This window comes from Elgaria multicarinata, chromosome 13 (genome assembly GCF_023053635.1).
Source record: "Elgaria multicarinata webbii isolate HBS135686 ecotype San Diego chromosome 13, rElgMul1.1.pri, whole genome shotgun sequence".
Taxonomy (NCBI): domain Eukaryota; kingdom Metazoa; phylum Chordata; class Lepidosauria; order Squamata; family Anguidae; genus Elgaria; species Elgaria multicarinata.
This window is the reverse complement of record NC_086183.1, coordinates 15,789,663-15,817,472: the sequence shown is the minus strand read 5'-3', so window position 1 is coordinate 15,817,472 and position 27,810 is coordinate 15,789,663. Positions and strand designations below refer to the sequence as shown.

Genomic DNA, 27,810 nt, shown 5'->3' with positions numbered 1-27,810 from the left:
GAGGGCTAGAGGGAAAGTGTCAGGAGTGTGTGTGAGCAATTTATTCGCCTCAAATTGAGGGGCTTCATCAGGGGCACTTTCAGTTTTCCTTATCACCTTGTTCCATAGAGCATTCTCCTCTTTCTCATGCTATGTTGCTTCATGCTTTCATAATGTTTTGCTTCCTGAATCGTGCGTATTTTCACAGCAGGGACATTGTGTAGTATGTTCCTGTCAGCGATGGGTGGGGATCTACCAGCAGTGCTATTTTAAAAAAATTCGGCCCTCAAGAGTCCTCTGGGTGGCCTGTGTGCATTTTCTCCTCTGTCTGAGGTTGCTGTTGCCTGTTTATTTTTCTTACTCTTGGACAATTCATCGAAGGGTGAAATGGGCCTGGGTGCCTCACAGAGGTGGGGATTGTGGTAACTATCAAGGGTATGAACCCCTCCTTGGGACTGGAGCGGCAAGTTGTCTTTCAGAAGAAGCCTCATTCTCCAGAACCTGCTTTGCCTGCAATGGCCAGAGAGTTGCTCTGCTCTTGCAGACACATTAATTTTCCTCTTAAAGTGTCTGACCTTAAAGGCCACCTTGCCTCCGGCTTGCAGTGCTGCAATCTTGCTTTTCCTGCACAGCTGGCACCAGGTACTTAGCATCTCTTTCATATTATAAAGAACACAAACGGTTGCCTCCATTTAAGCTGGGGCAGTCATCGTTGTAAAGCACTGACACCGAGTTGCGGATACAGCCAAAAGGTCTTCCCAATGTCTTCTGAATAGATTAGTCCTCTTCCACCAACAGTTTGAGCATCCGTCCATATTTAGCTTTGCCTGTCAGTTTTTGTCCCTCTCTCGCACACGCATTTTGCTGCATTATTGGGGTCACTTCTGTGTGAGTCGCTGCTGATGATCCATGACTTTCAAAGAGTTGTGTGGGAAACCGATTTCCATATAAATAATGGCTGCTTACACCAGGAATCGCTCAAATTGTTTTGGCAGTTTGCATTGCTGAAAGAAGACCTGGAGAAACCAAGGGGTTGGAGTGTGGGTGGGTGGGGGGAATGATAAACCTTGCCATCGTCAGACGAAATGTATTTGCCAGAAAGAAATGTCTGTGCGAGGGATTATTGATGATCATTACCTAACAAAACTGTGTGTGTGCATTTTTATTGGAGGAAAATTACTTGTAGACCACAGGGGAGCTAATGAAGTTTTTTTTTTCTTTTAAAGCTATGTTGTATGTTTTATGGCTGTTATAAACCATCTGATTCAATTTATAATAGTGATAATTACTCTTGAATCAGTCATTCTGGGAAATAATTGGCATGTTCAAGACCTTGGATTTCCACTGACAGAGTCTGGAAAGAAGAGGATAGACATTATGAGTGGGCTGAGAGCTGAAAGAGAAGCGAAGGGATCACGACTGGACCTCCGAGCTATTTCTTGGACTGAAAGGTTACCAGAGATCATTCATGCTCCCTAGACTTACCATTTTAACTATGTTCCTAAGTGGAAAAGCACATTTGCTCTTTTTCTTGGTTTCTTTGGCCATAGCAAGACTAGGGCTTATCCCAGGGATTGTCCCGGGATCGTCCCTGTGCGCCCACATGATGCACAGGGCATCCCAGGAGCAGGAGGGATGATCCCTCCCTTTCCTCGGGATCTCGCCCTACCCTTTAAGCGCACTTTTTCCACAGTCTTAGGATGATCCCGAGACCATAGAATGATGCATGTGGGCACGCGTTGCAGTTTGTCCTGGCATCTCACGAGTAACCGCGAGAAGCCAGGAACTGCGCATGGGGCACAGAGGTCCTCAGGAGCTCTGTGCCCATCGGGGGTAGGGTGTGGGGAGCGGGGAAATTAATTTTTTAAAAGAAAACCCGCACATTTCGGCGTTCGAGCGCTTGTACGCTCCTTCTTCGTTAAAAAACGAAACAAAATGGGGGCGTGACATCCTCTTTCTTCCTGGACGTCGTGCGCCGTGTGTAAACAGAGGTGGGCGAACTCGCGATCATAATATCACGACATCCTCACCCTTCCGTCGTGCTAGACCCATAGGTCTATGTGGTTTCCAATCATCAGACATTACTGATCACCATTACCAAACACTGACATTACCAAACACTGAGAGTGAAGGAAAATGGGTCTGCAGAGAAATACAAAGGAAAGTATTACTGATGACTCTGTTTGTTCAGCCAAGTGTTTGTGTATTCAAGAGGAGGGGGTTAGGATAACCACCTGTTACTGTTCGCTGGCAAGGTCAATTGGTTCTCCGCTTGCATGATACTGCAAACAGCAAAGGGGCAATTTTGATATATATTTTCTTCACAGGACAACACTATGAAAGAAAATGTGTGAACCATATTGCTTGGAATGCAAAATACATGGATGGTTTAATTGGTTTTCCTGCACATTGCAAAGGGTTGGACGAGATGATCCTTGTGGTCCCTTCCAACTCCACAATTCCATGATTCTCTTATTCTAATCCAGCAATATCATGGGGCTGTTTTATTATTTATTTATTTATTTTATTACATTTCTATACCGCCCAATAGCCGGAGCTCTCTGGGCGGTTCACAAAAATTAAAAACATTCAGAGTATAAAATAACAGTATAAAATGAAGGAGCTACACTTTAAAAAAGAAACCAAACAAAGCAAAAGGCATATATATCTATTTCGTTCTGTTGTTTAACTTCCTATGCTCTTCAGCTGCAGGATCTGCTGCATATATAACATTTCTGATTCACTTGACTTGAGAACTAGGCAGTTGTACTGGCTATGAAGGCGAGAACAGTTGCTAACCAAGCACAGGCTAAAAAACCTAAGGCCAAAGGGAGAAAATACTTGGAAGAGTAGGATTGGAAAGGTAGCTTAGAACATAAGAACTGACTTTGTTCTGAATCAGACAAAGATTCATCTAGGCCATGGCTAGACAAGGGGGGTAGAGGGGTATGATCTCGTGATGTTATGTTTGCAAGATTCCCCACCCCCCAGTCTACATGCGGTGTGCGACGTCTAGGAAGGAAGAGGATGTCATGTCCGCCATTTTGTTTATTTTATTTTAATTGAGAAAGAGCTCAGGAGCGCTCCTATGAAAATGTAAGGTTTTTTTTTAAAAAAATAACCCTGCTCACCCCACCCCCGACTTGCATGGAACTCCTTAGGAGCTCCGCGCCCCGGGTTCTGGCTCCTCGCAGTTCCTCGTGAGGAGCCGGGACAAACTGTGACACCTGGCCACATGTTCTGTGGTCTCGGGATCATCCTTCCCTGCTCCAGGGATGCCCTGTGCGTTATGTGGACGCACAGGGATGATCCTGAGGCGATCCTCGGGATATCGCCTGGTCTAGCCATGGCTCTAGTCTAGCTTCAGGTTTCAAACAGTAGCCACCTTAGGTGCTGGAATTTTAAATTCAATATTGCTGTGCATTGTGCTCAAAGCTCAAAGTGACAGCTTCCCTTCCTTCTGTGAAAAGCTTTTTGTCACAGAGTGCTGAAGAAAGGCAACTCTTTGGGGCTATGCTGATTTATACCAGGCCATTATAGAGCTCCCCCTTTCAGTCAACTGACTTGCTTAGAGCTTCTCCACACAAGCGATTTATTGCACGCTCATGATTGGTCACTCACAGAAGTTTGTGGGTCCTTTTCATGATGTCGTCAACCTCCGATGTCTCTCTTACTGTTTTAAAGGGGGAATCCTGAGCTGAGTTTGTCTGACATATCCCATTCTCTGCCATGATGTGTGGGGTTAAAAAAAAAGAAAGATGTTTCATCTTGGCTTTGGGATAAGTTCGGGACCTCTGGCTGTGGTGTTACTGTCCGGTTGCTAACATTACTTTAACTATAGGTAATTAAACTGGACTTCACTCTTCAGGTTATTTCTGTACCTTTAAGGTGGTTGTTGTACCATGTGAAGGGTAGAGAATGTGGCATATAAATCCTTAAACAAAGAAACTCACAGTCTTAGCTTGGGGAGAGTGTTTAGTAAGTATATTTCTTTTTTTTATGATTTCCTTTTGAAAGTTTGTGTATACTAACTGCCTTTTAATAAAATAACCTTTTGATAAAAAGATTCTTGTTTGCCTGGAGAACCGGAATGTAAGTAGAAGGAGATGAATAACACTGATTGCCAAGCCCTTCGCTGTCCAGATTCAAAGTTCACTGAGTCATAAGCAGATAGCCTTCCTGGCTAAGCAGCCAGAAGTATAAAATGGAACAGTAAATCAGTCCAGGATGAAATCACTACTGAACATATTGAACACACTAGTCTTTTTATACACAAGACACCCAGGCAATGAGGGCATACAAACATTTAAAACAGTTTGAAATGCTTAACAAAATAACAATAAACTAAGTTGTCCATCAACAGCACCTGGACAGGAGACTGAGGAAGGCACAGAGGTTACCTGGTCACAGTCTTTCACACTACAGTGAGATGTACTGTATTTCTATTTAATTCTAATGCTTATGTATAGCTGCAAAATTTAGAAATAAAACAGAGTTGCCCTACAACCAAAGTGGATTTTTATCCTTGACAACTGTAAGAGGGACGGCTGGAGTGGGATCCGACAGTGCCCTGCCGTTAGCAGCCCTTACTGCCACCGGCAGTGATATAGCGCTCCCGGGGGCAAACCCCCAAATGACCGGAAATGGAAGTTTCTGGAAGGCATGACCTGCCCCTTCCAGCAAGTTGCATTTCTGGTTGTGTAGGGGCTTACCCCAGAAGTGCTATAGGGGCTGCATGTGCACCACTGCCACCACTGGCCGTGTGTGCACCCACCAGGAACCAGTGGTGCTCATTGCTAGAAGTAAGGCACCCCTTGGATCCTACCCATGGCCACCCTGTCAGGGTTCCAACAGGCTGCTAGGCAGCAGACCTCCCTCCTTGCACCCAAAGCTCTCTGCTGCAGCCAGAGCTAAGAGCTAGCTTTGCACCTCGAGTGTCCCTTGTGATGAAGCTGGCAAGCTGCTTTAACACTCTTAAGGGCAAATTAGCCCTTACCTTGCCCTCTTTTTGGTGTGATGCCCTGCCCTCACTCTCCCATTTCTCCGATACCTTGCCTTTATTGCTGGCTTTCTACAGGGTTGTGTCCAGCATATTACAATAGAATGCTAAGCATGTTTACTCAGAAGAAAGGTCCATTGCATTCAATGGGAGTTATTTCGGTAAGTATGCATAAGTTGGCAACCTTAGAGGAATGAGGGAGGAGGGTTGATGAGAACCCTGCCCCAGATGCTTAGGGTGTGTGTGTGTGTGCATGCACAGGCTTTGTCCTTTGCCTGCAACTTTTCCTCTGAATATTGATCTGCAAGGCAGCGGCTTGGCCAAGCAGGGCGTTTCTTTGAGGCTACTTCAGCATTGGGTGCAAACCCAAGTTCGTGCGATTCGGGCTTTCACTTCTCCTTCTGTCGCCAGAGCTTTTCTTTTTAGCGTTGATTGTCAGCTGAGAGAACCAGAGGCATAGCTCTCCACCTTTGCCCCCACCCACAAATGTCACATCGCATTGTGTTCTGAAAACAGAATTTTCTGTGAAATTCTTTGTTAGCATTACAGCTTAGCAGCTGTATCCCAGACACAACTATGCATGTCACAGACAAATAAATACATGGTGATAATCGAATGCCCTTTAAAAGCCACCTGTAGGTCTTTCCTATAATGGAACGGAGAGCAAGAGCGAGAGCGCAAGCATGTAAATTATGAGTAGCATCATTTGAGAGGGTGCTGCTGGAGGTGAGCACTTAGATTTGAGAAGCTTTCAGCCTCCTCTCTGCCCAATTTGCAGACTGCTTTGCATGTTTCTTCAATTACTTCAATTTAGGAGTGAATTCTGTGTTGCAGCATTTAGCAGTAAATTGCTGGCTGCAGATCCCCTCTGGGTGACAATGACTTTTGTAGGCCTTTGTAAGAAGTGTACATGTGGGGACAAAGGGCCGTGCTTCTTTGGAGGAGGCCGAGGCCTTTTCTCGATGTCTGGCGGTGGGAGTTCCCTGGAGTGGATGGGATGCAGAATCAAGGGTGGGCCCTTTATTTGGGTGGGACCAGGAAAGAAGCCCAACTCCTCCACAGAGCATCTGCTGCTCAAGGACCCGATGTGTGGATCTACACTTCTGCTTATATCGATTTTTTGAGCCTTTGTATACCGTTGCTCAGTAGCGTTACTTACCTTTTCTTGTAACGTTGCGGAGCACACTGTTCGTTGCTCCGTTGTCTGTGTTGTTTCTTCTTCTCGTTTCTGTGATCCTTGCAATTCCCAGACTGTCCTTTCTCTGCGCCTCCCACTTCCTTGTTTCTGTATTTTCCGCGTCTCTCTAGCTAACATTCCTTTATGCGCAAGCTCTTAATTTCAAATCTTTGTGGCGGGAGTTCTTCAGAGAGAGTGGTTTGTGGATTGTCGGAGTTGTCTGTCTCTTGAGGAAAGTGTAGGGATGCCGGGTGAATGGAATGTGTTAAATCTTTCTTATTTTTTAAACATTATTTCCGTGGCATTACATGCAACCTACCTCTGGTAAAAACTTTTTTTAAAAAATTATTAAAGGATGCGCATGTGCGCGTAGCCAATTTCTAATTTAATTTATTTTAAAAAAAAGTTAAGTTAAGGATGCACATATGCACATCCTTTAATAAAAAGATTTTTTAAAAAAGGTTTTACCCAAGGTAGGTTGCATATAATGCCATGGAAATAATGTTTAAAAAATGAGAAAGATTTAACACATTCGGTTCACCAATTCTAACAACAGTTACTGAAGGCGTGTAGAGTTACATCAGACAGGAAGCCCGGTGAGGGATCATGTGACATTAGTTTTGCAATGTGACACAGAAGACATCGTAACAACCGAGCACATTGAAATAAGTTTTAACGACGCAGAAGTGTTACAACGAAAGGTAAAACGGTACAAAACCTTTCTGTACAACGTTATAAGGAACACATCACGTGATCACTGATGTCATCCAGAGCTATCTATAACGTTACAGCTACAGTAATGTAAATTCGGCCGATGTCTGAAGGCTCCGGGTCGAGAACCAGGACACGATGTCCTAACGCTTAAAAAAATGGCACCGGTTAAAGTTAGAAAAGAGAGGTCTGTGTAAAGAGGTTGTGCTAAGGTTGCAACCCGATGCCCATGTGCCAGAGAGTAAGTCCCATTGAACTCATTGGGACTTAAGAACATAAGAACTTATGTTAACTTCTGAGTAGGCATACATAGGATTGTGCACAGCAATGCTTTTGTTTTGTTTAAAAGTAAAACGTTTCACAAACATATACAATGTGGAAACCATGCATTTGAGAGAAAACAAACTCCTCTGTTTATAAGTAGTACAAAAAGCACAGTAAGGTTGAAATTGCAAATCCGCCTTCCTGTACGGCCATAGAATCATAGAACAATAAAGTTGGAAGGCCATCGAGTCCAATCCCCTGTTCAATGCAAGAATCCACCTAAAAGCATCCCTGACAGAAGATTGTCCAGCTGCACCTTGAATGCCTCCAGTGTGGGAGAGCCCACAACCTCCCTAGGTCATTGGTTCCATTGTCATACTGCTCTAACTGTCAGGAAGTTTTTCCTGATGTCCAGACGGAATCTGGCTTCCTGTACCTGGAGCCCATTAATCCATGTCCTGCACTCTGGGAGGATCGAGAAGAGATCCTTGCCCTCCTCTGTGTGACAACTTTTCAAGTACTTGAAGAGGGTTATCATGTCTCCCCTCAGCCTTCTCTTCTCCAGGCTAAACATGCCCAGTTCTTTCAGTCTCTCCTCACAGGGCTTTGTTTCCAGATCCCTGATCATCCTCGTTGCCCTCCTCTTAGATGGACTCAGAAAGCTGGCACCATTGTATTGTAATTTCCGTCTTTCCCATATGTATACCAACAGTAGAGGGAGGCTCAAAAGCACTTTTCAGTAGCCCAAGTTAGTCCCAGGACATAAAGATGCAGATATAGCCCTGGAGCTAAACACCATAACCTCCATAGTGCTGAAGAAGAATCCAGTCTTGGGTATTCTATTTTGGGGGTTGTGAATCTGTTGGACAGCTTCTTAAGGCTGTGAATATTTATTTCCCTTTGAGGTCAGGTGCACTGTGTCTGAAGTTTGGGTGAGTGTGGTGGCCAGACTGCTTTTAAGCCCCTGAGAGGTTAAATGTTTATTTGAGAGCTTTGGCTGTTGGGCGGTATAAAAATGCAATAAATAAATAAAATAAATAAAAAATAAACATGCTCACCCACAAGCTGAGGCAAATGTGGCAGACACATGACTCTTCTTGTGTGAAGGCAACATCAGCTGAACACCTGGAACAGCTCCTGAAGATGTTCTGGGACCCAAGAATAAGTAGAGTATGTCAATGCAGGAGGCTGTGTTATCTTTCCTGTTCTCTGATTCTAGTGTCATCTTAAAGACTAACCGATTTCTGGTGGCAGAAGCTCCCATGGACATGGGCTGTCTTCCTCAGATCCATAAAGTGTGGGCTTTTGCACTCAAGATAGGCTTCATACAACTTCTCAGATCCATGGAAGCTTCTAGGAAACAGCAAGAGGAGAAGGCACTTACGTATTTTATTCTTCCCAACGCGTTTCGGAAATGCATTTGGAACGTTTCAAGATAGAAAAGAAATATTGGCAAGATTCTTTTCAACACATCTCAGGAAAGATAAGCACTTCCCACCCCCCCAAGGAAGCTTCTGCCATAATAAATCTGTTAATCTGACTCTCTTGTTATTGCAACAGGGTAACATAGGTATTCTTCTGGAAATTATTCTCTGGTTGTAATTTAGATAGAGAGAGAATATATCCATCTGTATTGATCTGGGATTCTGATTCGATCAGGTCCTAGTCAAAATAGATTCTTTTGATTACCAAGATGAAACAAAGCCGTTGGAGCAAAAAAGATGACAGTATATTGATAGAAAATCAATACAGAATAAAATTGCAAAGAAAGTTATCTCCTTCAGTTGACAAAGCAGTTCTCAGTCACACTGCTTGTATTCTGTCCCCGCCCCCCGGTCCCGACAAAGTATGAGAAGTCATTCCTCCAGGACCGGTAAAAGTTCTCCAAGTTGGCCACACGCACATTGCCCCTTGGAGCAAGACCAAAGGACAAATCCTGCAAATTTGGATTTTTTAGATGTCTCTTTTACACTCAGGAGGTGAAGGTCAGCACACAGACATTCAGGAGAACGGAGGGGCTTCTCTTTCCCAAAGGTGTTTGAAGCATTCCAGCCTGGGAAACTAATTGCTTTTCCAGTGTGAGAGAGAGACTCCAATATTCCAGCTCTTGGCGGTGGGGTTCTATTCCCTATCTCAAAAGGGGGAGGTAACTAGGCATTAGCATATAGAACTGCACTTGCTTGGAACCAATTAAGGCATATAAAAGGCCTGCTTACTTAACCATAAAACTTCTGGTTAAGCCAGAGTACACAAGTCTCTAATGGCATATAGGAATGCTGTGAAGTCCACCTTTTTGCTCACCAACCAATTCACTACACCATCTATTAAACAGGCCAGTTCATCTGTTGCTGCTGTTGAGGCTGCTGCTGGTGGGGTTACATCCTACAGGTAGGATATCTTTGTGCCTGATGCTTTGGGTCTATCAGAAGGAGTGTCTGCCTTGTGACCCTCTCAGGCAGTCGAATCATAGAAACCAGATGCCATTTTATACTCCCTAGGTTGTGGTTGGCTTTCAGGAATTTCAGACTGCCTTTCTAATAGTTCAGGATAGCCCCTAAAAAGCTTCTCTGCGGAATTCTAATTTGGAGCAGCTCCTTATAATATTCTGGCACCAAAGAATATGGTCATTCAGGAGGCAATGCCAATCTGGCCAAATTGGATAGTGTTTTGGACCTTCTGGATGCAATGTGGCTCTTGCTTGATCTTTCTTCTACACCTTTTCTCCAGATTCACTCCCACCTGTGCTCCTAACCTGCCACTGAAGATAATAAACTGCTGCTTAACTTTCCAGCTGTCAGTATCATTTGCCTCTCACATTCATGATAGAACAGACCTGGACCCTCACCTGGACCCTCACCCACGCTTCACAACCTGATAGCTAGTCTTCTTTGACACAGACTTAAAGAGGGTCCCCTAGCCCCATGTTTCTCTGAATTCCTTTTTGAAACATTTCTTCTCCCCACAGCACTGAGGAATGTCGCAAGAATCCTGCATCTCTTCAAAATCTTTTTTATGGCTTCTCAGACAGTACTTTGGCCAATCCCTGTATTCCGTAACCAATCATTGGATCATCGGTGTGTGTGTGTGTGTGTGTGTGTGTGTGTGTGTTGAAAAGAGAAACTGACTGGAATGTTCCAGCTAGAGCAGTACGACAATGGAACCAGTTACCTAGGGAGGTCGTGGGCTCTCCCACACTAGAGGCCTTCAAGAGGCAGCTGGACAACCATCTTAAGGTGACCATATGAAAAGGAGGACAGGCTTTAATTGGTGTCTTTAACAGTTGTATTGAAAAGGAAATTTCAGCAGGTGTCATTTGTAGATACGGGGAACCTGGTGAAATTTCCTCTTCATCACACCAATTAAAGCTGCAAGTGCCTTGCCCTCTTTTAAATCTGGTCACTCTAGTATAGCTCCTGCAGCTTTAACTGTTGTGATGAAGAGGGAATTTCAGCAGGTTCCCCATATATACAAATGACACCTGCTGAAATTCCCTTTTCTATGCAACTGTTAAAGATACAGGAGCCCTGTCTTCCTTTTTATATGGTCACCCTAAACTATCTGTCAGGTATGTTTTAGGGTGGATTCCTGCGTTGAGCAAGGGGTTGGACTCGATGGCCTTATAGGCCCCTCCCAATTCTACTATTCTATGATTCTATTCCAAATAACATGGGTGGGAGAGTTCCTTATCAGCTCTACAATACATGTTGCACAATGAGATGACTCCTCCTGGGCACAGCTCAACAACATTGATCTTGGAATCAGCTGAGAAGTGCCCACCATCTCATCACCCTGTGCCATCATTCATCACCCAGCATCACAATTCATGGGCAAACAGAGGCTAATTAAAAAGACAAGCAAGTGTGTGTGTGTTGCACGCGGGGTTGGGGGGGGGGGAGTTTGTAATGGAGCATTAATTTGTGTGAGAGAGATTGTGGAGCTTGGAGACCAGAAAGGCAAAGTATCTTGGAACTCGTTATAGTCCCTTTTTTTTAATTAAGTGAATCAATAAGGATTTAATTGGAATGTAATAGATGCCATGGCCCATTTTCAAAGCAGGGGATTATTAAGTACATATTTAAAACAAACCTTTTAAAATGCTGTGCCTCGTATACTTAACACTTCTGCAATCTCATCAAATATACTTTAATATATGAGTTGAATGCAGTGGTGCACCTGAATGTGAACAAGTTTTAACTAGCGCTTGGGAGCGCCCAGCTCCATTTCCCAGCATGCCTTCCTAGAGAAATGAAACTGAAAGTTATGAAAAAATATCTGTGGGGGCTTCCTGTAATTGGCTGGGAGGACAGCCGCTAGGGTCTGCTGAGTCATGTGTGTATTGGTATAACCTGAATAACCTGAGTCATGTGGGTGTAGGAGCTGAGAACATGAAGCGTTCGGGGTCCTCACCCTAGTGGGTCCCACTGACAGGAGCCCCCTGGAGTTTGCTCCTCCTCTTCCTCATTGCAGCCTGGTTATTCACCGATCTCTCGCTCTGGCCTGGGCAATGGAGGTGGTGAGGAGGAGGAGCAGCAGGAGACGCCGTGGCCCACTCACTCACTGGCTCTCTAGATGTCAAGCAAGTGGTAGTGATGATTGGAAGGAGGATGAAGAGCAGCACTAGCTGTTGGCAATGGCAGTGGAAAAGTAGGCGCACTGAGGGAGGGGGCTGACTGGGGGTGGCTTGCCCAAGGGCCCTGCAAAACTTGGAGCTGGCGCTGGTTGGGTTTTCCCCTCCAGTTAGGAAGGAACCAGAGAGAAACCCCCTGGAAGGCTTTAATCATGGCTGCCTATAATTTTGTGCAATATAAAATGTCAGGGCAGGATTCTTAACATAGGGTGACCATATGAAAAGGAGGACAAGGCTCCTGTATCTTTAACAGTTGCATAGAAAAGGGAATTTCAGCAGGTGTCATTTGTATATATGGGGAACTTGGTGAAATTCCCTCTTCATCACAACAGTTAAAGCTGCTGGAGCCCTGCCCTCTTTTAAATCTGGTCACTCTAGTATAGCTCCTGCAGCTTTAACTGTTGTGATGAAGAGGGAATTTTACCAGGTTCTCCATATATACAAATGACACCTGCTGAAATTCCCTTTTCTATGCAACTGTTAAAGATACAGGAGCCCTGTCCTCCTTTTCATATGGTCACCCTACTTAACACCTTTTGGAAAGGGGTCCAAATCCCTGACATTGGAAGGCCAAATCCGTTGGGTTAGAGGTGTGGTCTGCCTGGCAGTCTCCCATTTATGAAAGTAGTATTTTGCAGTCAACTATATACAGAAGCTTGGTTGGGGTGGGGTGGGGGGTTCAACTCATTTATTAACATCAGCTGACCTAAAGTCACACTCTATTGAATTGCCTAAAATGTGTAGAAATGTTTTGGCGTGCATGATTGGCCCTCAGAACAAGGCTGGAGTAGACCCACTCTCCATACTCCCCTGGCCCTATGGGACTATATTTTAATGTCCAAATTTCATTTCTACATTTTTAACATGAAAAGTATATGTAAAATAAAGGGATTTGGACATAGCATGAGGCAAAGATTTTTTTATGCTACCCAAGTAAAATAGCTGCTGTCTTATTATTATTATTATTATTATTATTATTATTATTATTATTATCCCGCCTTTTGCCCAATACTAGGCCTCAAGGCGGCGAAGTCTTCAGTGGTCTATGCAGAATGTTGGAATGGCAAACACACACAGAATTTCCTCCCTGTAGAGGCTGGAGCAAACAGAAAGGTCAGTTGGATGACCTTGCTGTTTTCTTACCAGATGGAATGGAGACCATAATTTTGGACTGTTGACAAACATGTGGATGGATGGGTTCTGTAGGCATAATCTGCTCGGACAAAATCCTTCAACTCTGGCTTAACTTAACGAACTCTGAGGAAGTTCAGTTAAGCCCTGAACTTCCCTGAGGAGTAACAGCCCTGAGGAAGAGCGCAGTTTGCATTCGAAACGTGTAGGCGGCACCTTGGCACTGTAAATAAACTTTTGTAAATATTCCGTTTTGAAGATTGCCTGGTTCTACCTTTGCCTTTGGCTTCTTTTTACTCCCCTACGGGGGTTTCCTCGCTTTTGCACTTCCTGAGTAAACCTACCTTGTCCTCTTATCCAGTGGCTGTTGTCTCGTGGATTAGTGCATTGGAAGATGTCTGACGCCCAATCAGGCCACTGTTCCATCTTGCCACCATTTTCTCTTTTGATTGGCAGTGGCATTCCAGGGCCTCCGCAGGGGACCTTCCCACCTGATCATTTTTACTAGAGATGTCTCCAAGGAGCAAACCTGCAAATGTCTGTGGCATCCAGCCCTGTGCTCGGCCACTGAGCTGTGGTCCCTCTCCTGAAACTGGTTAAACAACAGAAGGCAGAGGGTAGGAATGAGTGGACCATCCTGGCAGCAGAGGGGAATGAGTATTGCGTCCAGTTCTGGGTACCACACTTCAAGAAGGATGCAGACAAGCTGGAGCTTGTTCAGAGGAGGGCAACTAGGATGGAAACAAAGCCCTATGAAGAGAGACTGAAAGAACTGGACATGTTTAGCCAGGAGAAGAGAAGATTGAGGGGAGACATAATAGCACTCTTCAAATACTTGAAAGATTGTCACACAGAGGAGGGCCAGGATCTCTTCTTGATCATCTCAGAGTGCAGGACATGGAATAATGGGCTCAAGTTACAGGAAGCCAGATTCTGGCTGGACATCAGGAAAAACTTCTTGACTGTTAGAGCAGTACGACAATGGTACCAGTTACCTAGGGAGGTGGTGGGCTCTCCCACACTAGAGGTCTTCAGGAGGCAGCTGGACAAGCATCTTTCAGGTATGCTTTGAGGTGGATTCCTGCATTGAGCCGGGGGTTGGACTTGATGGCCTTATAGGCCCCTACCAACTCTACTATTCTATGATTCTATGAGCTGTGGAGTTCCACAAGGCTCTGCATGGTGAGTTAAGTTGTTCCTAAATGATCTGGCATCAGAGGTGCACAGTGAGGTCGACAATTTTTAGTGGACACTGGCTGCGTTCGGACTACATGCTAATCAACGGTTGTTTCCCATTCTGTTCCTATTACCCCCCCCTTGTTGATTAACGTGCAGTCCGAACTCAGCCACTGAATTATTCTCTGACAGCCTCTTCTCCCTCCATAACTATCTCCCCTAGAGAGTCCATGTTTGAAACCGCATTTCTTCTCTTTAATCCTCCAAAGTTCTCTATTCTTGAAAGGTACAGATGTTTCTCATTGAACTGTCAACTAGAATGGGAGCAATGGCTAGATGGTTTCAGGTGCTCAGCATTCCATTAGCATTGTAATCGGAATGAATTTGCTTTTAATTACCGCTGGAAATCTGTTCTTCCATTTGAGCATGTCCCCGTCCTTCTACTCTGGAGTTTTAGAGAGTGCCTGCCGTGAAAGTTGTGCCCTTCTCCTCTTGTTTTACATTTCAAATGCCTTATTGTCCAACTGGTGAAAAACCCTTATTTTTCAGATGTATGTCCTGCTCTCCCCCTGCCTCTGCCTAACCAAAGGAGGCGTTGGCATAAACTGCAGCTGTGTCAGGAGTAATTACAGCCATAGAGCCTTGTCAAGGGCTCTCTTGTCTGGCTCCGCTGCCATCTGCGGCATGCTGAATGCAGAGATTGCTGGAGTCTTGGGTGCTTATAGCAGAGAATAATTTGAGGGCTGTAGATATTTATGGTAAATTATTTAACTTTCTCCTTGGGTTTTATGGCCTCATCACTCCACATGCAAGGGATCCTGTGAGTTGGCACTTTGGAGTTTCACTTTTCCAGCTGCAGCAAAACAACACTGGAGAAGAGAAGAGAGGAGGAAGAGGAACTCTTCAGAGGCACTTGGGAGGTCAGAGGCCTCTCCCAGCATAATCTAATTCCTTTCTCTGGCAGACTCTGCTTCCCTTCTTCCCCTTGGCTGCTCCTTTCTTGGAAATGTTCCAGAACTGATTGAATGATGGGTAGGCGTTGATTACAGGCATCCCTGCCCAAGAGGTTGGAACCACCCACTATTATGCAATGGACCAGTCTTCCTCCTCCTCATTTCTCTTTGAAATCCTCCTGAACGTGCTCTGTGACTCTGCGCAAGGCATCCCACGTGGTCTTTCAGTTTTTGCTCAGCCTGGTTCTTTCTGGTGGATGGTCCCACTTAACAACCTGTCCTGGCGCTTACAACTAGCAATGGGAAGTTGTGTCACACCCCACTTGGCTGGGTAGGGGCTGAAAGAAATAGTTCATCCTTATTGTTAGTTAATGTATAGAGTGCCCTCAATGTACATCACATTTTAGGTTTTGCAGTCTGACAATGAGCTGAAGGAGAAAAATGAGTTTGGAGTTTGCCTGAAAAGATTGCAAAGAGATTTCTGGGATAGCATAAGTAGCTTCCAGGCTGATGATTCTGAAGTATTGGGTCTACTAGCAGGTGCCTCGGCTTCATATAATTTTTAATGGTTTAAAAATTGTTACTTACACCTCCCAGTGAACCATTTATTGGGTAGTAGATAGGAAAGGAAAGGAACCTCTCGTGCAAGCACTGAGTCATTACTGACTCTTGGAGGGACGCCAGCTTTCGCTGACGTTTTCTTGGCAGGCCCTATAGTGGGGTGGTTTGCCATTGCCTTCCCCGGCCGTGATTGCCTTTCCCCCAGCTAACTGGGTACTCATTTTACCGACCTCAGGAGGATGGAAGGCTGAGTTGACCCGAGCCGGCTGCCTGAAACCAGCTTCCGCTGGGATCGAACTCAGGCTGTGGGGAGAGTTTCAGCTGCAGAAACTGCTGCTTTACCGCTCTGCGCCACATGAGGCTATCTAATAGATAAGTATTGCAAATAAATTAATAAATAACCTACTTCGTTTTTTAATTATGGGGTGAGGGAAGCAGACGGACCCTGTCATCTTTTCTTTCATGGTGCCCCCATTAGGTACTGTTTTAGAAAGTGAAAGATTCATGATTGTGGGTTTGATTAAGAACTCCCCACCTTTCCCACAATAATCTGCTCTATATAATTGTTACAAAGAACAGGATTTGTCACCAATGTCTTTCTTCCCAAGCAACTTGACCTTGTAAACATCTGTCCTGGAACTTCTGTTGCTGGGGCAGCATGAAATACTATTATGTTCAGGAACAAAGAATTGATTGTGGCCTTTCCATTGCTGTGTGCCAGGCTGCAAATGAATTGTTCACTTGTGAGCACTGAATGATGTGTAGTTTTTCCTGGGTTTAATGTTGTCCACAGTTGTTGATTTGGAGAGAGAAGCCATCAAGGTGACTTTGATTGTTGGGCGGGTGATGTTCAGAAAATTGGGGAAGACTTCAGTGCAGGAAAACATTTCGGTGAGCCAGCAGGTCACACTGGCAAGCCCAACAAAACTGAAATGGGCAGGGTGAGAGCAAGCATGGATCAGAGCTACTGTATTTCTTCGATTCTAAGACACACTTTCCCCCCCATATAAACATCTCTAAAAACGGGGTGCGACTTAGAATCACGGGTGCGTTTATTATTTCTTTTTTTTAAAAAAATATTTTTTTATTTTTAAAACATCCAAACAATACAACAATACAATATAAAACAATGCCCCATAATACACAATAATATAAAGTAAACAATTTAATAAACATATGTTCTAACTTAATTCCATTTAAAAATAACATAATTAACATAAGTGTGCTGCCTCCAACCCTGGGATCTTATTCATATTTCCAAAATCTTATTACTTCCTCTGGAGGTGTATTCCCTCTCCCCTTTAATAATACAAATTCTAAAAACTGTTTCCATATTCCTTCAAAATCATTCGTTTTTATCATTCCCCTTCTAACTTCCATGTTACATGTTAATTTTATCATTAATAGCAATATCCCATATTTCTTTATACCTCATTTATGATTTCTTAGAATCAAAGCTTTTTTTCTGTTGGTGGTACTGAAATTAGTGTGCGTCTTACAATCGATGGCGTCTTAGAATCGAAGAAATACGGTAGTTAAATAGGCAAAGTCTAAAATCCAGCTTCCTTCTTTCCTCTTTTTAAAGATTCCAAATGTCTTTTCAACCATGCAGTGTCTAGCATGAAGATGATATGCGCTTCCTTGTCTTGTCTTCACAATGTTCTTCGGTGTGTGCAAGGTGTGGAGTTTTAACCTCAATCAGGTGTATGGCCCTTAATTTCTCACGTAGCAAATGACTGGTTGATTTCTTGACGGATTGCTGAAGAAACCAGAAGTCAACACATGCGCCACTTGAACTTGAAATTGTCATTTCTGCTGCCTCATAAATTATAGGAATTAGTTGTGTAAAATGTTATGAAGTGTCTGTGGCTGACCCCAAGCAGGCAGGATCTGGGTGCCTCAGAAGGATGATTAATGGAGCAGTTAGAGTGCAGAATGACATCCTGCGAAGGGGAGCTGCCTCCATCCTCCTTCTTCTGGCATTCATGGCAGATCATGTGAATACACACTCTATAATGACTTATAGAGTTCTGTTTACAGCTGTTATCACAGCGCTATGCATGTTTGACTCCTTTGTACATGAGATGCCTTTTATTGGGGCCTCCCTTTGTTGTGGGGTAGGAGAAAGGAACCTTCCTTGTAAATAAACTGCAAACAGCTCTTTTTAGGGCTGCATAGAAGGGAACATGTTCCATATTTGTTTCCTCCAGTAGTATTTATTTATCATTTTAAAATTGTGCTTTTAACTAGAAGAGGGATTTATAGTTGTTGTTGTTGTTGTTGTGTTAAGCCTGCAAAGTGAATGTGTGTGTGTTATTATTTAGTGTATTTATACCACACCCTTCAAAAAACATTCCCATAGCAGCTTACAAAACATAATACAAAAATACGCACATGTAAATACAATAAAATAGCAACAACAATAAAATTAAAGCAACGGATGAAAAAGCAGCAAAATAATAATAATCAACAACTGGAAAAAGCATAAAACCAATGTGCACCATGAGAAATGCCTGGGGAAAGAAAAAGGTCTTTGGTGCCAGGAGCATTTCCTAGTCAGTTACCACCATCCACCACATTTGTGATGGTGGGGACTCCTGAGGGAGGGACTTTGAAGATCACCTCAGGCACAGGTAGCCTCATGGAGAAAGGAGATCGGTCAGGTATCCCAGTCCCGCACGGAATGGATTTAAAAGTCAATACTACCACTTTGTATTGAGACCAGGCACAGCCTGGGAACCAGTGCAGATGTTTCAGCATCTGGTCCCAGTTAGCCATCATGATTAGTAACTATTACTAGCCTTCTCCTCCATGAATTTGCCTAATCTCCCTTTAAAGCTGACCCCCCACCATCCAGCTCTCGGCGTAGCTCCATCTACCAAGGTGATCATTCCCAGACTTGGCCTGAAGTGGATTAAAATGGGTCTAGGATGATAATCCATTTCATCCCAGGACCTTTGAAGCTGAGCCGCCACAACAGGCTCAAAATTTAATCAGCCAGGAAGGGTAAGAGGCAAGCATGCAAGTGGCAGATCTCATGCTAGAAAGATCTTCTCCATATGTGGCTTTGTTTGGGTGGGCATTCCCCCCCACCTTGGTGCTGGACACGCCCCCTGGGGCCAGACATGTTGGTGGGCACGCCCCCTTGGTGGGAGACCATGTTGTACTCTTTTCTGGTTTCCAAAATGTGGTCACCCTACTGAAAACAAAAAATGACACATATAGGAAGGCCAGGCTACAAAAGAAGAGTACCGACAGATAGCACAGAAGTGCCGAAATGGCATCAGGAAGGCTAAAGCCCAGTACTATTTTCGTTGTACAGAAACTGGCTCTGTCATGGGTAACATTGTGAGCAGTCCTTGAGAAAATAGGAAACTGATCTATGGATTGAAGCATCCACAGTGGCTCAGAGTTGGTTATAGGGATTCCTTCCATTTGGATTATCAGAATGCGATTGCCGCCTCCCCATGAGTACTTAAAAGGAAAAGGAAAAGAAAACTGTTTAGCAGCTCTTGGAGCAATGTAATGCTCTGGTTCTAAAACTGACAACAAGCCTTTTGATTGATTTTGACGTTATTGGCCAGCACACCAGGAAGATTCAGGGCTGACTCCAAAGTGCAAAAATAGCACGTGGTCTTTCTGGGGCAGAGGTACCCTCAGGCATCACACATTTCCCTAAGGTAGAAACACATCCTGTGCATGGAATATTACCAGCCTACTGAGAACGTGACTGTGGCTAAAACATTATTCTCTGGGATGTGCCTGCTTCTCTTGTGTAGGGAGTCTTTTCGTTTTGGGGTAGGATCGTCTCTGTGCCCAGCTGCCCTCCCATTGCACATGATGCTCCCCGTATCACCTGGCCTTGCTGAACCAGGAGGCAGACTTCATGGTGAATTCCTTCATAAGGTCAGCTTTCAATGTGGCTCTCGTAACATGATGAATGCATTGCTGCGTGAATTGGTTCAGGCGTAAGAGAACGAGGTGACTTCAAAGAGGAGAGATAGGATGAGAAGAGCTCTTGTTAACATGCATCTGGATCAAAGAAGGGCCAAAGCTGGCACTCACAGTATTATTATTATATTATTATTATATTTATTTTTATCCTTTCTTTTGCCCAATACTCGGCCTCAAGGCGGCCTTACAAAGTTTAAAACATACATTGTAAAACCTAGGAAATACACAATTAAATACACGTTTAAAATACACAACAAAATTATAAGGTATTAACATAGATGGAGGACCAGATTATACTCCAAAAGCCTGCTGGAACAAACAAGTTTTAGCCTGCTTCCGAAAGCCCATCACCCCGGGAAGAGAGTTCCAAAGCACTGGAGCAGCCACCGAGAAGGCCCTCTCCCATGTTCCTACCAAGCACGCCTGTGAAGATGGTGGGACTGAAAGAAGGGCTTTTCCAGAAGATCTCAAAGCACGAGCAAGCTCATAAGGGAGAATACAGTCTTTCAGATAACCTGAACCCAAGCCATATAGGAAGATAATTTTCCAGTAGAGTTTTCTGTCCTTGAAGAACTTGAACAGAACAGTCTGCACATTACATGCTGTTTAAAAACAAAGCAGCCCTTATAGCAGCACAATTCTTACCTACTATGTGTATGCATGTGTGTGTATTCCTGACCCTAGCTTTAACAGCTATTTTTCCATTCAAAATGGCCCCAAGGTACTTCCCCAGGACCATATTGAGAAGAATATCTTTGGGGCCATTTTGAATGTGAAAACAGCTGGTGGGGGAGGGTTAAGTGCGGCTCCTCTGTTCAGAATTGCAGCCTCCCAAGGATGCTTTTTATTTAAACAAAACTCTCACAATTTTGTTATAACACATGTAATTTTAGGGTGACCATATGAAAAGGAGGACAGGGCTCCTGCATCTTTAACAGTTGCATAGAAAAGGGAATTTCAGCAGGTGTCATTTGTATATATGGAGAACCTGGTGAAATTCCCTCTTTATCATAACAGTTAAAGGTGCAGGAGCTATACTAGAGTGACCAGATTTAAAAGAGGGCAGGGCACCTGCAGCTTTAACTGCTGTGATGAAGAGGGAATTTCACCAGGTTCCCCATATATACAAATGACACCTGCTGAAATTCCCTTTTCAATACAACTGTTAAAGATGCAGGAGCCCTGTCCTCCTTTTCATATGGTCACCCTAGTAATTTGCCCCTTAATGATGGACAAGTGGGGCTGAAACATAAAGTTGCAGTGTGCCCCATCCTTTAGGGTGCGCTTGTTCAGTGTTCCAGCCAGCCTGGATTGGGAGCCTTGTGTGGTCTAGACCTCTCAAGGGAAAGGCTTAGTAGAAAAGATGGGGGCGGGGTGGTGGTGGTGAGGACACCCTGGCCCGAGGCCTTGGTATGCTTTGTTAAATAGTGCTGGAGAGCTGCATGAATCAGGAAGGAGAACAATTTGCTGAATAGTTAAACAAATTTCACATTGAATAAAAATGGTTCCTTTGTGACCCCCCTTCCACCACCACCCCGCCCCGGTCCTGGGCAGGATCTACATTGCTGCTTTGAAACGGTTTATAACAGGAGTGACAACTGTTGGGGCCCAGGACACACTCCATATCCAGTTTTCAAAATGATTTCAAAGTGTCATATCCTGCTTGGTGTAGATCAGGCCTTAAACAAGGGGACGCAATGGCTGGTTTTCGGACCCTGCAGACACTTAAGGAAAGCCCAGCTCAGGGTGTGTCTTGAGCCTCGAGGGCAGTGCAGCTTTGCAGTCCTTGCACTTGTCTGGCCCAGCTCAACTGACGAAACTGAAGCTTTTGCAGAGGCCTTTCATTTACTCTCTGGACGCCCTGCCTCTGGCCTGTCTCTGGGGGCAGGGATGCCGTGAGGCTCTTGCTAGCCTGGCAGAAGGGCTTATGCACATGCCCAAGTACATTCGCCAGTGCTTATGGGGGACTATGATGAAATGCTGCTGAGATGTGCAAATTCCCCAAGGTCTGTTGGAAAGCATCTATATTGACCCAGGAAATTGCAGAGTTTCCCATTTAAGAACAGATTATCCGCACATTCTCAACAAGGTATGGTGACTGTGCACAGTTGTTAATGTGCCTTAACCATTCAACCCACATTACCCCTAACATAAATATATACATACAAACGTACATATATAACACACATATACACACACAGTCATTCACGTATCACCCATCCATCTTCATCAGGATTGTACAGCACCTTTGCTGTCAAGCTTCAGGAGTTTCCCTGAGCTGTATCTTGTGCATGGCTCAGAGAATTATTATTATTATTGTTGTTGTTGTTGTTGTTGTTGTTGTTGTTAATAATAATAATAATAAATAAAAATTCTTACCTGCCTCTCCACTTGGATCGAGGCGGGGAACAACAGTGAATATAAAACACATTAAAAACTGATTAAAAACATAGCATACATGATTAAAACATCCTTAAAACATTCTAAAATGTTTAGAATCTATTCATTTTAGAATGTATAGATACGTTTAAAAACTGCTTGTTGGGGGGCTTAGCACATTTCCTTCCATTGTCAAGGATTTGGGTGACCCCCTCCCCAAGGATACCATTAAAAGCACACACACACACACACACACACACACACACACACACCAAAACTGAGGAGCTTTTTTTATAAATCATGGAAGTAAAAATGAAACTTAACAGATGGTTTCAGTTTAGTTCTAGAATACATATTTTTCTCTGCATATAGGCTTGTTGCTTCTACTACTTCCTTTTCTTCTTCTTGGCACTAACTTATAGTAATAATAGCTAGAAAGAAGAATAGACATCATTCCGTCGGTGCAGCTGAAAATCCAGTTGCAAATATTGTGTTGTTTATTGATAGGGCTATAATACGGGTGAGGTATTGCCAGACGGCTGCGTTTCTTGGCGTTTAGGGAGAATCGGCAGTAACGTATTGTAAAGCATTAGCATAATAATTGGTAAGCATTCACAGATGAATAGTTTACTGACTGATAGATTTTGTACAGAAACTGTGAAGGTTACACGGAGGGTGAAAACATTTCGCTGTGTCAATGAACATACTTAATTTTTCTGGAAGTGCTATTTAAATTGTGCGGCGCTGTGGCATTAGCATAACAAAGACATAATGCATTTGGTGGTGTGCTATAATAGGGAACACTGCCCCATCGTTGCTTCATCAGGTGACCCAGAAAGGAGGGTGGTGGGACGGTGGGATGGCCTCAGCTGCTGAAACGTTTGGCTATTAATTTTCAGCAGGCATTTACTGGAGGAAGCTTGCAGTCTGTCCTCTGCAGCAACATCTCCAGAATTCGGGTGTAGTATCTTCCACAGAGTTGGAAAATACCCGCAGAACTCAGTGGGTGTCAGTTCTGTGGGAATAGCTCTTGTAATGAGCTCCACCCATACCACCATTTTAAACTCACGTTGTTTATATAGGATTGTTTTAGGCCTTAGTTACACCTACGGTTTATCCCGGGATTGTCCCGGGGTCATCCCTGTTCATGTAAATGACACACAGGATATCCCAGGAGCAGGCAGGGACGACCCGGGGACGATCCTGGGATAAACCTTAGCCAGACTTGAGCTATTGGGAGTTGCACTTGCAAACTATTTGTGCATAATTTTTGTACGGCCATACTACCCTGAATGCACCCAAACTTGTCTGGTCTCAGAAGCTAAGCAGGGTCAGGCCTAGTTAGTATTGGGATGGGAGAGCGCCTGGGAATACCGGGTGCTGTAGGCTTTGTGCATCATTCTATTCTGTATGTGTGGTCCAGGACACCTTTCAGCCCTATAATTTCATGATGTGTTACAAGTAAGCCAAAGGCCATTGGCTCCAACACTAGTGGGAGGAGCAGACTGCAGTGATTGGCCACTGAGCGACAAATAGTGGTGGTTGGTGGTGAAGAGGGAACAGGCTGGGTGGGAGTGCCAGGAATGGTAAATACTCATTATGCTCCACAATAGGGATTTTCAGAGGGCAGAACAAACACGAATGGATGATCTCCAAAGATGAAAGCAGCATGAATCTAAGGGCTTTGCTAGACCTACCGTAAAATCTGGTGGTGAGGAGGGTAGAAGTAGCGCGGCCTGTCAGCCCCATCTACACATGAGACGCGATGGGGTCTAGGAAAGCCCCAGCGCGTCTGCCATTTTTATTCTTACTTAAAGGGGCCGCGTACGCAGGAGTGCACCTCTGGAAAAGGTAGTTGTTGTTTTTTTTAAAAATCAGGACCCCTGCTCCCCCCTTCCCCCGATTTCCTCCCCCCACCCCGATGTCCCCAGCCACCATTACCCTCCGCCGCTGATGTCCCCAGCCGCGGTTTCCCGCCATCGCCGATGTCCCCAGCCTCCATTGTTCGGCGCTGCCATGTCCCCGACCTGTGATGCCCAGCGCCACCATATCTCCCGGCTGGGAGATATGGTGGTCATCGGAAGCCGGGGACTTGGCTCAGAGAATTAAAAATTCTTACCCGCCTCTCCACTTGGATCGAGGCGGGGAACAACAGTGAATATAAAACACATTAAAAACTGATTAAAAACATAGCATACATGATTAAAACATCCTAAAAACATTCTAAAATGTTTAGAATCTATACATTCTAGAATGTATAGTGGCGGGCATCAGAGGCCGGGGACTCGGTGGCGGCGGGTAATGGGGACCGGGGACATCGGCAGCAGCGGGAGCACTGCGGCCCGTCCGCCGCTTTTCCCGGCTACTCGCGTGTAAATGCGGTAGCCGGGAAAGGCGGCGGACCCGTCTACACGCCCGTGGTCTCGGGCTGAGCCCAAGACCGCGGGGAAAACTGGGCCAAAAGTGGTGCAGGTTAGCCCGGGGCCAGGGCGGTTTGAGTCCTGCCTGAGCCCAGGATCCTCTGTGCGTCATTTGGATGCACAGAGACAAGCTCAGGCCTTGCACCAGGCTAACCTGCCGTCTAGCAAGGCCCTAAAACAGAAGTGCACAATGTGGTGCGGCTTTGCTGCTGGGGGAGCGAAGGACTCAGAGAGCCTTGCTGGTCAACTGAGCGAAGGAGTTCAGGAGGTCAGCTTTCAGTGAATCTCTTCAAAGGTGAAAATGGTACAGAGCACGGCCCATTTGCATGGGCTTTGGCACTCAGAATTACTGTCACGATAGAGAGTGGTCTTCTGTATTATTATTATTATTATTATTATTATTATTATTATTATTAATATAGCACCATCAATGTACATGGTGCTGTACAGAGTAAAACAGTGCTAACTGCTGCAAGGCTAATTCCTGCAAAGCACTTGAAGAGACACCCTTGCAAATGATACCTAAATAAACAGAGTGGCTTCCAGAAGGACTGGTCGGTTTACCAACATAGGATTCCGCCTTCTGCTGAGTCAGACCATTGGTCCAGCTAAATCAGTTTTGTCTGCACTATCTGGCAGCACCTCTCCAGAGTTTCAGACAGGGGCCTTTTCGCACTCCGACTTGGAGATAGGACCTTTTGCGCGCAAAGCATGTGCTCTTCTACTGAGTTCAGCCCTTCCCTAAGGTTAAGCCTGCAGCGTGCCAGATCGGCTGTAAAGTATCCGTCAGTTCCTTAAGCCTCTAGTCCAGCAGTTAATGTCACATTATATGTTCTAATGATGATCAATGTGTGCGGAGGACACATCGAACAATAAAAACTGAAATGCACATGCATACATCTGCATACTGGACCATTTTCTAGCTGCTTCTTGCTGTGTATCTTGAAATTATGAATAAGGAAACATCACATTGGCAGCCAAAGCAAATGCCAGAAAGGGCCCTGTGCATCTGCTCTCTTGTGCAGGAGCCCTGCTTTCAAATGGGAACACAATTACTCATTCTCTGCCTGCCCGCCTGCCTGCCCAGGGTTAAGCGTGGAAGCAAGCATTCTATTGCACACCACATTACAAACTTACCACGGAAACCTGTAGCGTGCGAGGGAACCTTTCTGCTAAGTGCTACATAAAGCATTTCTGCATTTCCTGAAGTGGGCGATTCAACTCTTTCTCCCTCCTGCTCTTCATCTCTTATGGGAAAGTGCCTTCTTTGACAGGCTATTCATAGATCTGTAAACATCTTTAACTCCCTTCACCTAACAATGGGAAAACAGAAATGCAATTTATAGCGATGGGTTTATGATGAGTTATTGAACCTGAAGCTCATAGTGCTTCAGGCCTGGACTCCTCTTCTAATAAGAGGTAGAATGTGACCCGTCTGCTGTGTGAATCTAGGCCAGACTTCTGCTTCTGTTCAAAAGGCAGACTGCAGCACTGGTGATATGTGCCTTGGCAGAGCTGTTGTATAACAGAATAATCTCTCCCATGTGCCATTTTTCCACATGTGGGGAGATTGTGATATGGAGGCATTTGCAAAGGAGTGATTTCCCCCTGTGACTTCTGTGGTGATTCACTGTGGACAACATAGATGTTATCGGTGTTGTGATATATAACTCCTCTTTGTGGATACAGACCTGCAAAGATTGTGAATAATTTGGCAATTCTGAACTGCTGCTACCATTAAAAACAACAACTCTGCACTTGGTATGTTTTTTTATTTTCCTTTTATGACTCTCTTTGGGACTCTAGAGACTTCACCAAAAGCATAAGACTTGTAACGTTCGCTTCTAAGAATGTCTAATGTAAAATGTGTTGTATCCCATTCCCCCGCCGTCCCCCCCCCACATGTAGTGTTTATATATATATATATATAATGCCCATATGGCAGACAATGGAGTTAGGACATTGATCCATTTAGTCTAGTCGCTGTCTTCTTTGGGCTGCTGGAACCTGTCCGGGGTTTGCCCCAGAAGGGAAAGAGGCTTTGCCTGCAGTTCCGGCGATTGTGCACAAGTTCTCAGAAACACTCAAGCAGCAGAGGCAGCTGCCACCCCGCCCTCCCTTCCCGAATACCAAGAAACTAACTTTGGGCAAGGGCAGGGGAAAGGGGTGGTGGGAGACTGCAAGTGCCCCCAGGCAGGCCTCTCCCTCAGTGGGAACTGCACAGGCAGCGTCACTTCCCCACCGGTGGAACTTGGAGTCCCCAAAGGCCCTGGGAAGCTTGGTAGGGATCATGACCCTGGGTCAGATCCCTGCCTCCCTCCCTCCCTCCCTCTTTTGCAAGCCCAATTCTTCCTCCACACAAAGCGGGGTGGGTGGGGGAGACGGTTTGGTGGCTTTTGGGTAAGGGGTGTGGGGATTTCTCAGGACCGGAGTAGTAGGCTAAACAAGGTGACGGAGGGTTTTTCTTTTAACACTTTTTTTAAAAAAGGCTTCCTGCTGTGTGTAGTGGTGGCAAGACTCCGTACAGTCTCCCGGCTGCACTTCCTGGGGCGGAACGTTCCTGGGACATCAGCACGCCTCATCGTTTGCTTTGTAAATTGGGAAAAAAGAGGGAAGCCTCTGGCCACGTATTTATTTATTTATTTATTGCATTTAAATTGGAAAAAAAGGAAAGGAACCTCTCATGCAAGCACTGAGTCATTACTGACTCATGGAGGGACGCCAGCTTTCACTGACGTTTTCTTGCCGGCCTTATAGCGGGGTGGTTTGCCGTTGCCTTCCCCAGTCGCAGTTACCTTTCCCCCAGTTCGCTGGGTACTCATTTTACCGGCCTCGGGAGGATGGAAGGCTGAGTCGACCCGAGCCGGCTGCCTGAGAACCAGCTTCCGCTGGGATCGAACTCAGGCCGTGGGGAGAGTTTTGGCTGCAGAAACTGCTGCTTTACCGCTCTGCGCCACACGAGGCTCATGCATTTAAATTACGTAATTTAAAGTCAGGTAAGCCAGCCTTTTTCTGAGAAATGTGCCAACCCCTAATCTTCAGGGGTGATTCCCCCCACCCACTCCAAACACCGCATAGGCCCAGCTCTGCCCTGGGAGCCTTTCCCTGAACCAGAATCACTTTGTGCCAAAGCTGCCTCTGCCTCCTTGGCACCTGAGAATAAGGCAGGGGTTGCTCCCAGCATGGTGGCAAACACGGGCCCCTATCCGCTCCGCTTGGAGCAGGCTGCATTCAGGGCTGAGTTCACGTGATCCTGCTATCAAGAGCACTCGCATATACAAGCACCCGGGATCAAATGATGGAGACGTTCCTGGAGCTCTCTGGCCATGGTTCTCCAAGGTCTCAGGTTGACCCACTAACAGTTGGAGCAGTGATGTTCTTGCAGTTTGTTATTACCTGGTTCAAAATACACATTTCTCCAGCTTATAACGCTCAGATGTATTATGAATTGAATGCCATTTCCCGAGACACTGGCTTAG

At 45.1% G+C, this 27,810-nt stretch overlaps 1 protein-coding gene and 1 pseudogene across 1 annotated transcript in view; both read left to right on the top strand.

Annotated features, from left to right (window-relative positions):
- The window catches only part of GRIK3 (glutamate ionotropic receptor kainate type subunit 3), a 221,864-nt gene that overhangs the window by 21,874 nt on the left and 172,180 nt on the right, over positions 1-27,810 (top strand). The gene's annotated exons all lie outside the window — the stretch shown is intronic.
- LOC134408548 (5S ribosomal RNA) lies at positions 23,182-23,300 on the top strand (annotated as a pseudogene).